The following is a 12,341-nucleotide window of genomic DNA, read 5'->3' on the forward strand; positions in this document are numbered from 1 at the left end:
CTGTCACTTATCAGCACCAGCTGTCGCTCATTCAACTCATCACCATAAAAGTCGGACTGCAACTCCACCTCCTCGCCGAGAAATCAGCTACCAATCGAGGTAACCTTCTCTGCGGTAACCTTCTCGGCAGATAGTGGGAGTGCAACGTTTTTTGCCTCTCACTCCTTCCAGGGAAGAGACTGACAGGAGCTGCACGGGTGAAACTGTTTCTGGAGGTGGAGGTTCTCCCTCCCGGAGGAACTGATCAAGGGACGATTACTGGGTGTGTCTTCACACACCCGCCATTAACTGTTTCTGTTTCCGCCAGCAGTACCTGGTCTGACAGCCGGAGACGGTGGCCACCTGGGACTCGGGACTTGGCGGCTCCGGTGTTCTTCAGATCCGCTGGCGGTGGAAGCCATGTGGGATCCGGCTCTTCTCTGGACAGACGTCTTCTATCCTCGAGCCTGCCCACACGTCACCTTGTATACGATTGACTGTACTCCTCTATTGTTATTGTCTGTATTCCGTTGTGCAATTCACAACATTAAATTGTTACTTTTTGGCTCATCCATTGTCTGTTCATTAACGCCCCCTGTAGTGGGTCCGTGTCACTACACCTTCCCAACAGGATTTCTCGGCCAGCGTCATGGATCCCGAGGGGCGTCAACCATCGCTTGAACAGCCAATGGAAGAGCGAGGTGAACAGGCGTCAGCAGGAGGCGTGTTAGGTAAGATGCAGCAAATCTTAACCGCTTTCACTGCTCGGTTGGACTTAGTCACTGAGCAGAATGTTATTCTCAATCGGAGGATGGAGGCTCTCAGCGCCCGGGTGGAAGCGCATGCTCAGGGCGCTGCTGCAGCACCTCCTCCTGCTGACCGGAGGCCTGAAACAGACATTCCGCTGGTCGTTCAACGAACCCCGCCACCATCCCCTGAAGCTTACATAAGCCCTCCTGAGCCGTACGGAGGCTGTGTCGAGACGTGCGCGGACTTCTTAATGCAGTGCTCGCTCGTCTTTTCACAGCGTCCCATCATGTACGAGTCAGAAGCCAGCCGAGTGGCTTACGTAATAAATTTGCTTCGAGGAGAGGTACGCGCCTGGGCTACGGCACTCTGGGAGCAGAATTCACGGCTACGATGTATACTGGGTTTGTGAGGGAGTTCAAACAGGTTTTTGATCACCCCCATAGAGGCGAATCTGCATCTAACTTGCTGCTGTCAATCAGACAGGGGCGTCGGAGTGCAGCGGAGTACGCAGTCGACTTCCGCATCGCGGCAGCGAGGTCCGGCTGGAACAACGTTGCGCTCCGCGCGGCCTTCGTAGATGGACTGTCTCCGGTCCTGAAGGAGCATCTACTGGCTAAGGACCAACTGCGGGATTTTGATGGGCTTGTTGATCTGGTTATACGATTAGATAACCGATTAGAGGAACACCGTCGGGAGCAGGGTGGGGGGCGTGGCCAGGCACGAGCCGTCCCTCTTCCTTCCGGGTCCGAAAGGGTGCCGCCTTCCCCACGCTCCACAGCCCGTGACTCCCATGTGGCAACAGCTCCCCCTGCTGATGAAGCTATGGACACGAGCAGGGCCAAAGTTAAATCAAATAACAGACAACGGAGGCTGGCCCGTGGGGAGTGTTTTTTCTGTGGCTCGAGTGAGCATCTACAGAGGAACTGCCCCAAGCGGTTAAACGACAACGCCCGCCCTTAGAAACTGGGTTAAGGGTGGGCCATAACACGCACGCGGGGAAACCTCGTAAATCAGCACGCATCCCAGTTATGATCCTGAGCGGGGATCTGACCCTTCACGCCCCAGCACTGGTAGACACGGGGTCGGAAGGGAATCTGCTGGACAGCAGATGGGCAAGGGAGGTCGGACTCCCTCTAGTGGCTCTACCTTCACCTTTGAAGGTACGGGCACTAGATGGCACCCTTCTTCCACTAATCACACACCAGACACAGCCAGTGACATTGGCGGTGTCTGGTAATCACAGGGAGGAGATTGTGTTTTACGTGACACCTTCTACCTCCCGTGTGATTTTGGGTTATCCTTGGATGATAAAGCACAATCCCCGGATTGATTGGCCGTCTGGGGTTGTGGCTCAGTGGAGCAAAACCTGCCACCGGGAATGTCTTGGATCCTCGGTTCCGCCTGGTGTGACGGCTAGTGAGGAGGTCAAGATTCCCCCCAATCTGACGGCGGTGCCGGAGGAGTACCATGATCTTGCTGACGTCTTCAGCAAAGATCTGGCACTCACTCTTCCCCCACACCGACCGTACGATTGCGCCATTGATTTGATCATGGCGTTGAGTACCCATCCAGCAGGCTGTACAACCTCTCACGTCCTGAGCGAGAATCAATGGAGACCTACATCCGGGACTCATTAGCTGCCGGGCTGATCCGGAACTCCACCTCCCCGATGGGTGCAGGTTTCTATTTTGTGGGCAAGAAAGACGGCGGACTCCGTCCATGCAATGACTACAGAGGGCTGAACGAGATCACGGTTCGCAATCGATACCCTTTGCCTCTGTTGGATTCAGTGTTCACGCACCTGCATGGAGCCCAAATTTTCACAAAATTGGATCTTAGGAATGCGTACCACCTGGTTCGGATCCGGAACGGAGACGAGTGGAAGGCGGCATTTAACACCCCGTTAGGTCACTTTTGAGTACCTGGTCATGCCGTTCGGCCTCACCAATGCGCCCGCGACGTTCCAAGCTTTGGTAAATGACATCTTGCGGGACTTCCTGCATCGGTTTGTCTTCGTATATCTAGACGATATATTCATCTTCTCCCCGGATCCTGAGACCCATGTCCAGCATGTACGTCAGGTCCTGCAGCGGTTGTTGGAGAACCGACTGTTTGTGAAGGGCGAGAAGTGCGAGTTCCACCGTACTTCTTTGTCCTTCCTGGGGTTTATTATCTCCTCCAACTCCGTCGCCCCTGATCCGGCCAAGGTTGCGGCGGTGAGAGATTGGCCCCAACCATAGGAAACTACAGCAGTTCCTCAGTTTTGCTAATTTTTACCGGAGGTTCATCAAAGGCTACAGTCAGGTAGTTAGCCCCTTGACAGCCCTGACCTCCACAAAAGTCCCCTTCACCTGGTTGGATCAGTGCGAAGCCGCGTTTAGGGAGTTGAAACGCCGGTTTTTGACTGCGCCAATTCTGGTGCAGCCCGATCCAAAACGCCAGTTTATAGTCAAAGTGGATGCCTCTGACTCAGGGATAGGAGCCGTGCTATCACAGAGCGGGGAGTCCAACAAGGTTCTCCACCCATGTGCCTACTTTTCCCGCAGGTTGACCCCGGCTGAAAGGAACTATGACGTCGGCAATCGGGAACTTCTTGCGGTGAAGGAGGCTCTGGAGGAGTGGAGACACCTGTTGGAGGGAGCTTCGGTGCCATTCACGGTTTTCAGAGACCATCGGAACCTGGAGTACATCCGGACCACCAAGCGTCTGAACCCCAGGCAAGCCCGCTGGTCACTGTTCTTTGGGCGTTTTGACTTTCAGATCACATACCGCCCCGGGACGAAGAACCAACGGTCTGACGCCCTGTCCCGGGTGCACGAGGAGGAAGTCAGAACCGAGCTGTCAGACCCAACAGAAACCATCATCCCCGAGTCCACTGTCGTGGCCACCTTCACCTGGGACGTGGAGAAGACCATCCGGGAGGCCCTGACACGGAACCCGGACCCGGGGACTGGACAAAAGAACAAGATGTACGTCCCACCAGAGGCCAGGGCTGCAGTCCTTGACTTCTGTCATGGTTCCAAGCTCTCCTGCCATCCGGGGGTGCGAAGAACCATGGCAGTGGTCCGGCAGTGCTTCTGGTGGGCGTCTCTGGAAGCCGACGTCCGGAAGTACGTCCAGGCCTGCACCACCTGCGCCAGGGGCAAAGCCGACCACCACAAGACCCAAGGCCTCCTCCAGCCTCTGCCCGTGCCTCATCGCCACTGGCCTCACATCAGCCTGGACTTCATCACGGGCCTCCCGCCGTCCCAGGGCATGACTGCCATCCTCATGATAGTGGACCGGTTCTCCAAGGCGGCCCACTTCGTGGCCCTCCCGAAGCTCCCGACGGCCCAGGAGACTGCAGACCTCCTGGTCCACCACGTCGTGCGTCTGCATGGGATTCTATCGGACATTATCTCAGATCGTGGTCCTCAGTTCTCCTCCCAGGTCTGGAGGAGTTTCTGCAGGGAACTGGGGGCCACCATAAGTCTCTCGTCTGGGTACCACCCCCAGACGAACGGGCAGGCAGAGCGGACGAACCAGGAACTGGAGCAGGCCCTCCGCTGCGTGACCTCCGCGCACCCGACGGCCTGGAGTAACCATCTGGCCTGGATCGAGTACGCTCATAATAGCCAAGTTTCATCTGCCACCGGCCTCTCCCCGTTTGAGGTTTGTTTGGGGTACCAGCCCCCATTGTTTCCGCTAGTGGATGGAGAGGTCGGGGTGCCCTCGGTCCAGGCCCATCTGAGGAAGTGCCGTCGGGTGTGGCGTACCGCCCGCTCTGCCCTGCTCAGAGCCTGGATGAGGGCTAAGGCCCATGCAGACCGCCGGCGTGCCCCGGCCCCTACGTATCATCCCGGGCAGGCGGTTTGGCTATCTACAAAGGACATCCCCCTGCAAGTGGAATCCCAAAAACTGAAAGACAGGTTCATAGGCCCCTTTACCATCACTAAAGTCCTCAGTCCAGCCGCAGTGAAGCTGGCAGCTTCAGCTTCACTGCGGATTCATCCGGTTTTTCATGTGTCACGCCTCAAACCCTGCCATACCTCTCCGCTCTGTACCCCTGGACCGGCGCCGCCACCTGCCCGGATCATTGACGGGGAGCCGGGTTGGACTGTGCACCGGCTCCTGGACGTCCGTCGGAAGGGCCGGGGGTTCCAGTACTTAGTGGACTGGGAGGGATACGGACCCGAAGAACGCTCCTGGGTGAAGAGGAGCTTCATCCTGGACCCGGCCCTCCTGGCCGATTTCTACACCCGGCACCCGGACAAGCCTGGTCGGGCACCAGGAGGCGCCCGTTGAAGGGGGGGTCCTGTTGTGTGGGCCGCTGAAGAGGAGGTACTGCTGGCCCACCACCACCAGATGGTGCCCTGCTTGGAGTGCGGGCTTCAAGCACGAGAGGGCGTCAGAGCCGCTGGGAGTGACAGCTGTCACTTATCAGCACCAGCTGTCACTCATTCAACTCATCACCATAAAAGCCGGACTGCAACTCCACCTCCTCACCTAGAAATCAGCTACCAATCAAGGTAGCCTTCTCTGCGGTGATTATTATTGTAACTAAACATTGTTCTGTGTGCAGCCGTGTTCCTGTGGACTCAGTCTGAAGCTGGATTGGCGGATAGTGGGAGTGCAACGTTTTTTGCCTCTCACTCCTTCCAGGGAAGAGACTGACAGGAGCTGCACGGGTGAAATTGTTTCTGGAGGTTCTCCCTCCCAGAGGAACTGATCAAGGGACAATTACTGGGTGTGTCTTCACACACCCACCATTAACTATTTCTGTTTCTGCCAGCAGTACCTGGTCTGACAGCTGGAGACGGTGGCCACCTGGGACTAGGGACTTGGCGGCTCCGGTGTTCTTCAGATCCGCTGGCGGTGGAAGCTGTGTCCAGCTCTTCTCTGGACAGACGTCTTCTATCCTCGAGCCTGCCCACACATCACCTTGTATACGATTGACTGTACTCCTCTATTGTTATTGTCTGTATTCCGTTGTGCAATTCACAACATTAAATTGTTACTTTTTGGCTCATCCATTATCCGTTCATTAACGCCCCCTGTTGTGGGTCCGTGTCACTACACCTTCCCAACACACAGTGCAGAAGGTTTGACCACATTACGCCCGTTTTGGCGTCCCTGCACTGGCTACCAGTTGCTGCAAGATTGGATTTTAAAGTACTGTTATTAGTTTATAAAATTGTTCATGGACTTGCACCTCCCTATCTGGCTGACCTGGTAAGCCCCTATGTACCGGCTCGAGCCCTGCGTTCTCAGGGTGCAGGACTTCTGTGTGTTCCCAGGGTGAATAAAAAGTCTGCCAGTCACAGAGCTTTCGCCTACCGTGCCCTAGCTCTGTGGAACGATCTCCCGGCACACATTCGGCAGTCTGATACTGTGGAGACTTTTAAGTCACGTTTAAAGACTCATTTGTTTTCCCTGTTTTATCATTAGTGTTATGATGTGTTTTTATTCTTGTATTCTTTTATGGTCGTCTTATTGTGTTTTAAATTTCTAATTCAGTTTTTTTGTTGTTGTTTCATGTTGTGTGAAGTGCCTTGAGAAGATTTCGTCATGAATTGGCGCTATATAAATTAATAAATTTGAAATTTGAAACAAGTGCCAACAATCACATAACTTACCTCCAACTTATGTCTCAGCATGCCCAAAATGTTTCAAGTAGCTCAGCTTATTAGGACGTATATCATTGAGCTTCAGCGTGCTCTTAACTTATAAAAAAAATTGCCCTCAACTTATTAGACTTATGGCAGCGTTTTTTAATGTTTGGCTAAATCCTCAAGGTGTGACAGGACCTTTACATTTAAACAGTACATTCACTGTTCCTATAATATGCTGAATCTGTGCTCTTGCATTATTTTGTGCTTCCATATATTCGTTGATTTATGTATGAGGTCTGTTAGAAAAGTATCCGACCTTTTTATTTTTTCAAAAACCTGATGGTTTTGAATCACGTGTGCTTGCATGAGCCAACCTTGAACCTTTGTGCGCATGCGTGAATTTTTTCACGCCTGCCGGTTGCATCATTTGCTTGTAAGCAGCCTTTGTGTGAGGATGGGTGGAGTCTCTTGTCGTTTTTTTCATTGCAAGGAAATGGCGAATGACTGGAGCAGCGCGACTGCATCAAATTTTGCACAAACTGGGTAATAGCCAGGTGGAAACCATTTGGATTATTCAGATGGCTTTCGGTGACAATCCTCTGGGCATCACACAGATTAAGGAGCGGTACAACCGGTTTAAAGACGTCCGCACAACCGTGGAGGGCGCACCGTGCTCCGATCGGCATCAACATGCTGAAACGACCAGATCATTTCCAAAATGAACGCTGTGGTGATGTGGGACCGTCGTGTGATTATCCGAGAAACTGCGGAAGAGGTGGACATCAGCACTTTTTTGGCACATTCCACTGCAAAAGAAGATTTTGCCATGCCAGTGGCGGCGACATTCATCGGCATGAAGCTGATGGCGCAGCAACAGCGCCTCCGTGATGAAGCCTCACAGGACATGTTGTAATATGCCCTGACATGTCCAGCTTGTCCACAATTTCTCAGATAGTCACACGACTGAAAAGCCACCGAAAGCCGTCTGAATCTTCCGAATGGTTGACGAGCTAGGCATGTTACAACATGTCCTGTGAGACTTCGACACGTAGGCGCTGTTGCTGCGCCATCAGCTTCATGCCGATGAATGTCACCGCCACTCTTTTCATGGCAAAATCTTCTTTCACAGTGGAATGTGCCGAAAAAGTGCTGATGTCCACCTCTTCCGCAATTTCTCTGATAATCACACGATGGTCCCACATCACCACAGCGTTCATTTTGGAAATTATTTCAGCATGTTGATGCCGATCGGAGCGCGGCGCGCCCTCCACCGTTGTGCGGCCATCTTTAAACCGGTTGTACCGCTCCTTAATCTGTGTGATGCCCAGAGGATTGTCACCGAAAGCCGTCTGAATAATCCGAATGGTTTCCACCTGGCTATTGCCCAGTTTGTTGCAAAATTTGATGCAGTCGTGCTGCTCGTCGTTCTGCCATTTTCCTTGAAATGAAACTCCGTCGAGTGCACTGCACATGTCCTCACACAAAGGCTGCTTACAAGCAAATGACGCAACCAACAGGCGTGAAAAAAATCACGCATGCGCACAAAGGTTCAAGGTTGGCTGATGCAAGCACATGTGATTCAAATCCATCAGGTTTTTGAAAAAAAAAATAAAAAGGTTGGATACTTTTCTAACAGACCTCGTACATATGTCCAGCATCTAACTGCTCTGCTGCTGTAAGAGTGTAATGTGGTATCACACCTCTAACGTGCTCACACTGTGTATCGTGCACGCCTGTCCGACCGTGTGTTCCTCCTGACAGCAGGTGGAAAACTTTCACGGTTGCCCAATTTGATTTTTGTTGCGGTTTTTCAACTGGTTCCTGCTTTTTTCACCCAACTTCATGTTATGTGTGAAGGGGCCCTTAAAGTTCCTCCAATTTTAGTAAAAAAACTATGCAAATTTCTGGTTGTACTGATAGGATTAATAATTGGAATAGTTTTGACTGTGTTGAATGTTTAGTCTCCAAAGTAAAGGTCAAAGAAGGTTGATGTTCATTGGATTCTATGACTTATTTTACCCCGTAACTAATCATGACAGATGGTGCAAACTAATCCTTTTCAAAACCCTGTAAACTAAAACAGATATATTGAGTGTTCTCTTATTGTGGACCTGTTCTATGGAATAATCTGCAATCTGATTATCTGGATTCTTTCAAGTCAAAAGACCCATTTGTTTTCCGTTTTGTATGACCAGCATATGTGTGTAGTGTCTGACCGTCGTTGCTGTCACTTGAATTTGCATTATAAACAACAAAGCAGGTCACAGCTTCATTACATCTAAATACTGGGTTAGTGAAGCACAGGGCTAGCTTCTGGCGACCGTAATAGTACACGCTCTGTTTCTCTCTGGATTTTGTCAAATAGTTACCTTAGATGGTCTTATTTCCACCAGAATCCTTTTTTTTTTTTTTGCACAATGACTCAGGTGTTGTGCTGTTTTGGTGTTGTGCTTTCTCTCCCATTGTCTTTCCCAGGGCCTGAGCACTGAAGCTGATTATCCACACCCAGTGGTGGGCACAGTTCTGATAATCCAATAACAGATAATTATCAAAGATAATGTTTTCATTATCAGATTATCTTTTTAGATAACTTTAGAAAACCATTATCGGATGAATTATCTTCCGATAATTTTTGTCTGATAACTTTTAGACCAATAACGTAGTAAACAAAGCTGAACAGCGACAAACATTTTTAAAATTTAAAATCAGGTGAGCATCTACCTGTTAAAAATTTCATAACAGAAGTATAGGTTTACCCTCTGCAAACAGAAGAGAGCTGCTTCTATGAGAAACTGCTCTATCCTCTGCAGACAAAGGAAAACTGGTCCAAAAATAATAATAAAAAAATTTCTTTAAACACCATACTGATATGGTGGCAATATCACCCAGGTCATCCAGAGGCATACATTTTTAACATGGTTCAAATTTTAACCAAACTAATTTCGGACAAGTTATTTAAAATTACTGTCACGTCTGAAGTTTTATAAAGTGAAAATATCAGATATATGTTTTAGTTTTAAAGTAATGCGCTAATTTTTAAGGTTTTAGTGAGCACATGCTGTGCCCAGCAGTGCATTATGGGTAGGATAGGGTAATCTCAGTACATTCACGACAGGACAAATGCATTTCAGACACTCTGTTCAGGCTCCACAGACAACAGGATGAAACTCTAGTGCCTAAAACTCTCATGAATATATTCTCTGGGTTTATAGACATTGTTATTGTATTTGCGTTTGTTAAATTCAACACATCTTAAATGTAGCAGACACGGATTATCTGGAATTTTGTTTTGGCAAGTTTTCACGGTCTCTACTGCCATCTACTGGCCAGTCGTGTTCATGGCAGTATTCGTCCTGAAGCTGGGCTGACACTGTATGATATTTTTACCTCCGCCAAGGAGGTTATGTTTTTGGTCATGTTTGTTTGTCTGTTTGTCAGCAGGATAACTCAAAAAGCTTTGAACAGATTTTGATAAAATTTTGTGGAGTGGTTGGAAATGACAAGAGGAATAAGTGATTGAATTTTAGTGGTGATCCAGATCACGATCCGGATCCAGATGCTAACGATTTGGCATGTCTATGGCATTTTCAGTGTTAAAAGTTAGCATTAAGCAGTTGCAGCTGTCATCACGTTTGGGTGCATTTGTTTTCAAATTGTAATATTTCTTGAATTTATTTTTGTTTATATATTAATAATTTAATGATTATTATATACAATTTTAGAGAAAGAGACTAAAAGAAATAGATCACTGTGCCAAGGAGGGAATGTCTTTAGGGTCAGTGACCCTATGGCCTTGTTTAGAGAAGTGTTTCATAAATGTTAAAAAATTCATATATTTGCAGTTTAGTTGAATAATAAATTGAATTTTGTCTCTTATTTGTGTTTGTCTAAGCACATGCAATATCAATATCAGTGCTCAGATGACAGTAGCTTCTGGGAAAGGTGCAAGTTGCAATAAACTGTGATGCCAAGCGCTAAGGATACATGCTATCCAGTCACAGCAGATTAAACTTTTTTACGACTGAGCAAACATCATTGTTAGACTTTTTTAGGTTCAATGATTCCACGGCGTGTAGATGTTATGGCGTCAGTGACCCCATGGCCTTGGCGGAGGTTTGCACTCTCTGAGTGCTTCTAGTTAATCACTGTACTCGGTTTCAGTTCAAACTGTACCACACAACCGCATGGTGTAAAAGTTCAGAGCGCCCGATTTATGTTCTCACACACATTGTACGTTCAAAAAACCACACGTCGGACTCGTGTTTACAGAAACAAAAGATAAGCTTTTTTTCAAACTTAATTTACAAAAACTCTTGATGGGAGACATCAAAGTTTAAAAACAAAACAAAACAACAACAAAAAAAAACCATTACAAGACAGGTCTGTGGTGTTTGCAGATGCACAGTCCAAGCGGTTGGATGCTTGTAGCTCTTCAGCAGCAGGAAACCCTCACGACGGCCGACCAGAAGAATATCAAACAGGTTTGATTTTCATTTGACCATACGATCGGCGATCAGGAGGTGGTCGTGAGATGTTAAACGCAGCTTGTTACTTCATGTACACTACACGGTGCAGGATGCGCGATTAACCTGAAACTCGGTCCAAAAAATTCTTGCATGAATGCCAAAGATGCCAAATGCCAAAACTCGCACAGTGTAAAGCCAACATTTATGTTTCAAGACAATACTGAGTGCACATTTTACAATATAATAAAACGCGTGCACAATATAATAAAACGTGCGCACATCATAAAACGTGCGCACAATGTAATAAAATGAGCGCACATTCTCTCCACATGCAAAACATTTTGCGAGGACACTTCCAGGGCTCTGTAAAAATGCCTGTTTTTACAAGTAAAAAAACTGAATATTTTACAAAAGCACATTTATCTGTAAACACCAACACACGACATGTCACATTAATGTGCTGGTTTACATAATGAATGACTGAACCAATCAGTGTTTAGCAGAGGAACATTTTACCCAGAATCCTTTGCGATCTGTCTGTGTTTTTTACAAAACCTCAGAATTAGTGCATTATTCAACATTAAAATATATATGTTGTATTTTAACTTTGTACAAATGACAGAATTGACATTAATGGAGTTATACTATTGGTATTAATGTTATTTATGAATCAAAACCATAAGTCAGCACTGCTTTATTTTCCAAGACCTCCGCCTGACTGGAGCATTGTGATTGGGTAGAGAGCTTGGCTTTGGCTGCGCTCAGTGTGCTGCAGCAAGCTGTCTAGTAAACAAGAGCTTCCACCAGGGGGTAAGATGTTCAAAGACAGAAGTGTGGGCTCATTGTTTGGGTCTGTTGTAGCTTTTAATGCTACCAGAAGCAATTGTGGTGTTAAAACTCAAATTCAGTTTATTAGTAGTTGCAAATGTACCAGAGACAATACTGGAATTTATCGGTTATCTGTAACTTCTGATACATTTTTGGGTTGTTTATTGTTTTATCTTTATCAAAGATAACTTCTAGTTATCTGATTTTTTGTTATCTAAGTTAATTTTTTGGTTATCTGTGCCCACCACTGTCCACACCTGACTGTCAGAACACCTGTTTCCAAACATGCAGTCAGTATCTATGCTCCGGACTTTCTTCTCCACACTCAACAAAAACATCAGTTCTGCTCTGTGGTAAAAAAAAAATATACTTAATACCCATTACTACATTGGATGATGTTGAAATTGAGGATAGCCCAGGATTGAGACATTCCAACCCACGCGGAATGTCTCAAACCTAATCCTACTTCCAAGCATCTTATATGCTACTCTGGAACCACCCCTAAATCCAAGCAGCCCAACTGTCAACCCCACTGAGGACCTTAATCTGGGTCTCATTATCATAAGATCACTGTCTTCAAAGTTATTGCTGATTAATGATCTAATTATGGATCATCATTTAGATATTATTGAGTTATGTGAAACCTGGCTACAGCTGTCCTCCCCTTAAATGAGCCTGCCCACCCACATACACATTTAGTCACATCCCTCATGATGCAAAGCAAGGC

The sequence above is a fragment of the Thalassophryne amazonica genome, chromosome 2 (genome assembly GCF_902500255.1).
Source record: "Thalassophryne amazonica chromosome 2, fThaAma1.1, whole genome shotgun sequence".
Taxonomy (NCBI): Eukaryota; Metazoa; Chordata; class Actinopteri; order Batrachoidiformes; family Batrachoididae; genus Thalassophryne; species Thalassophryne amazonica.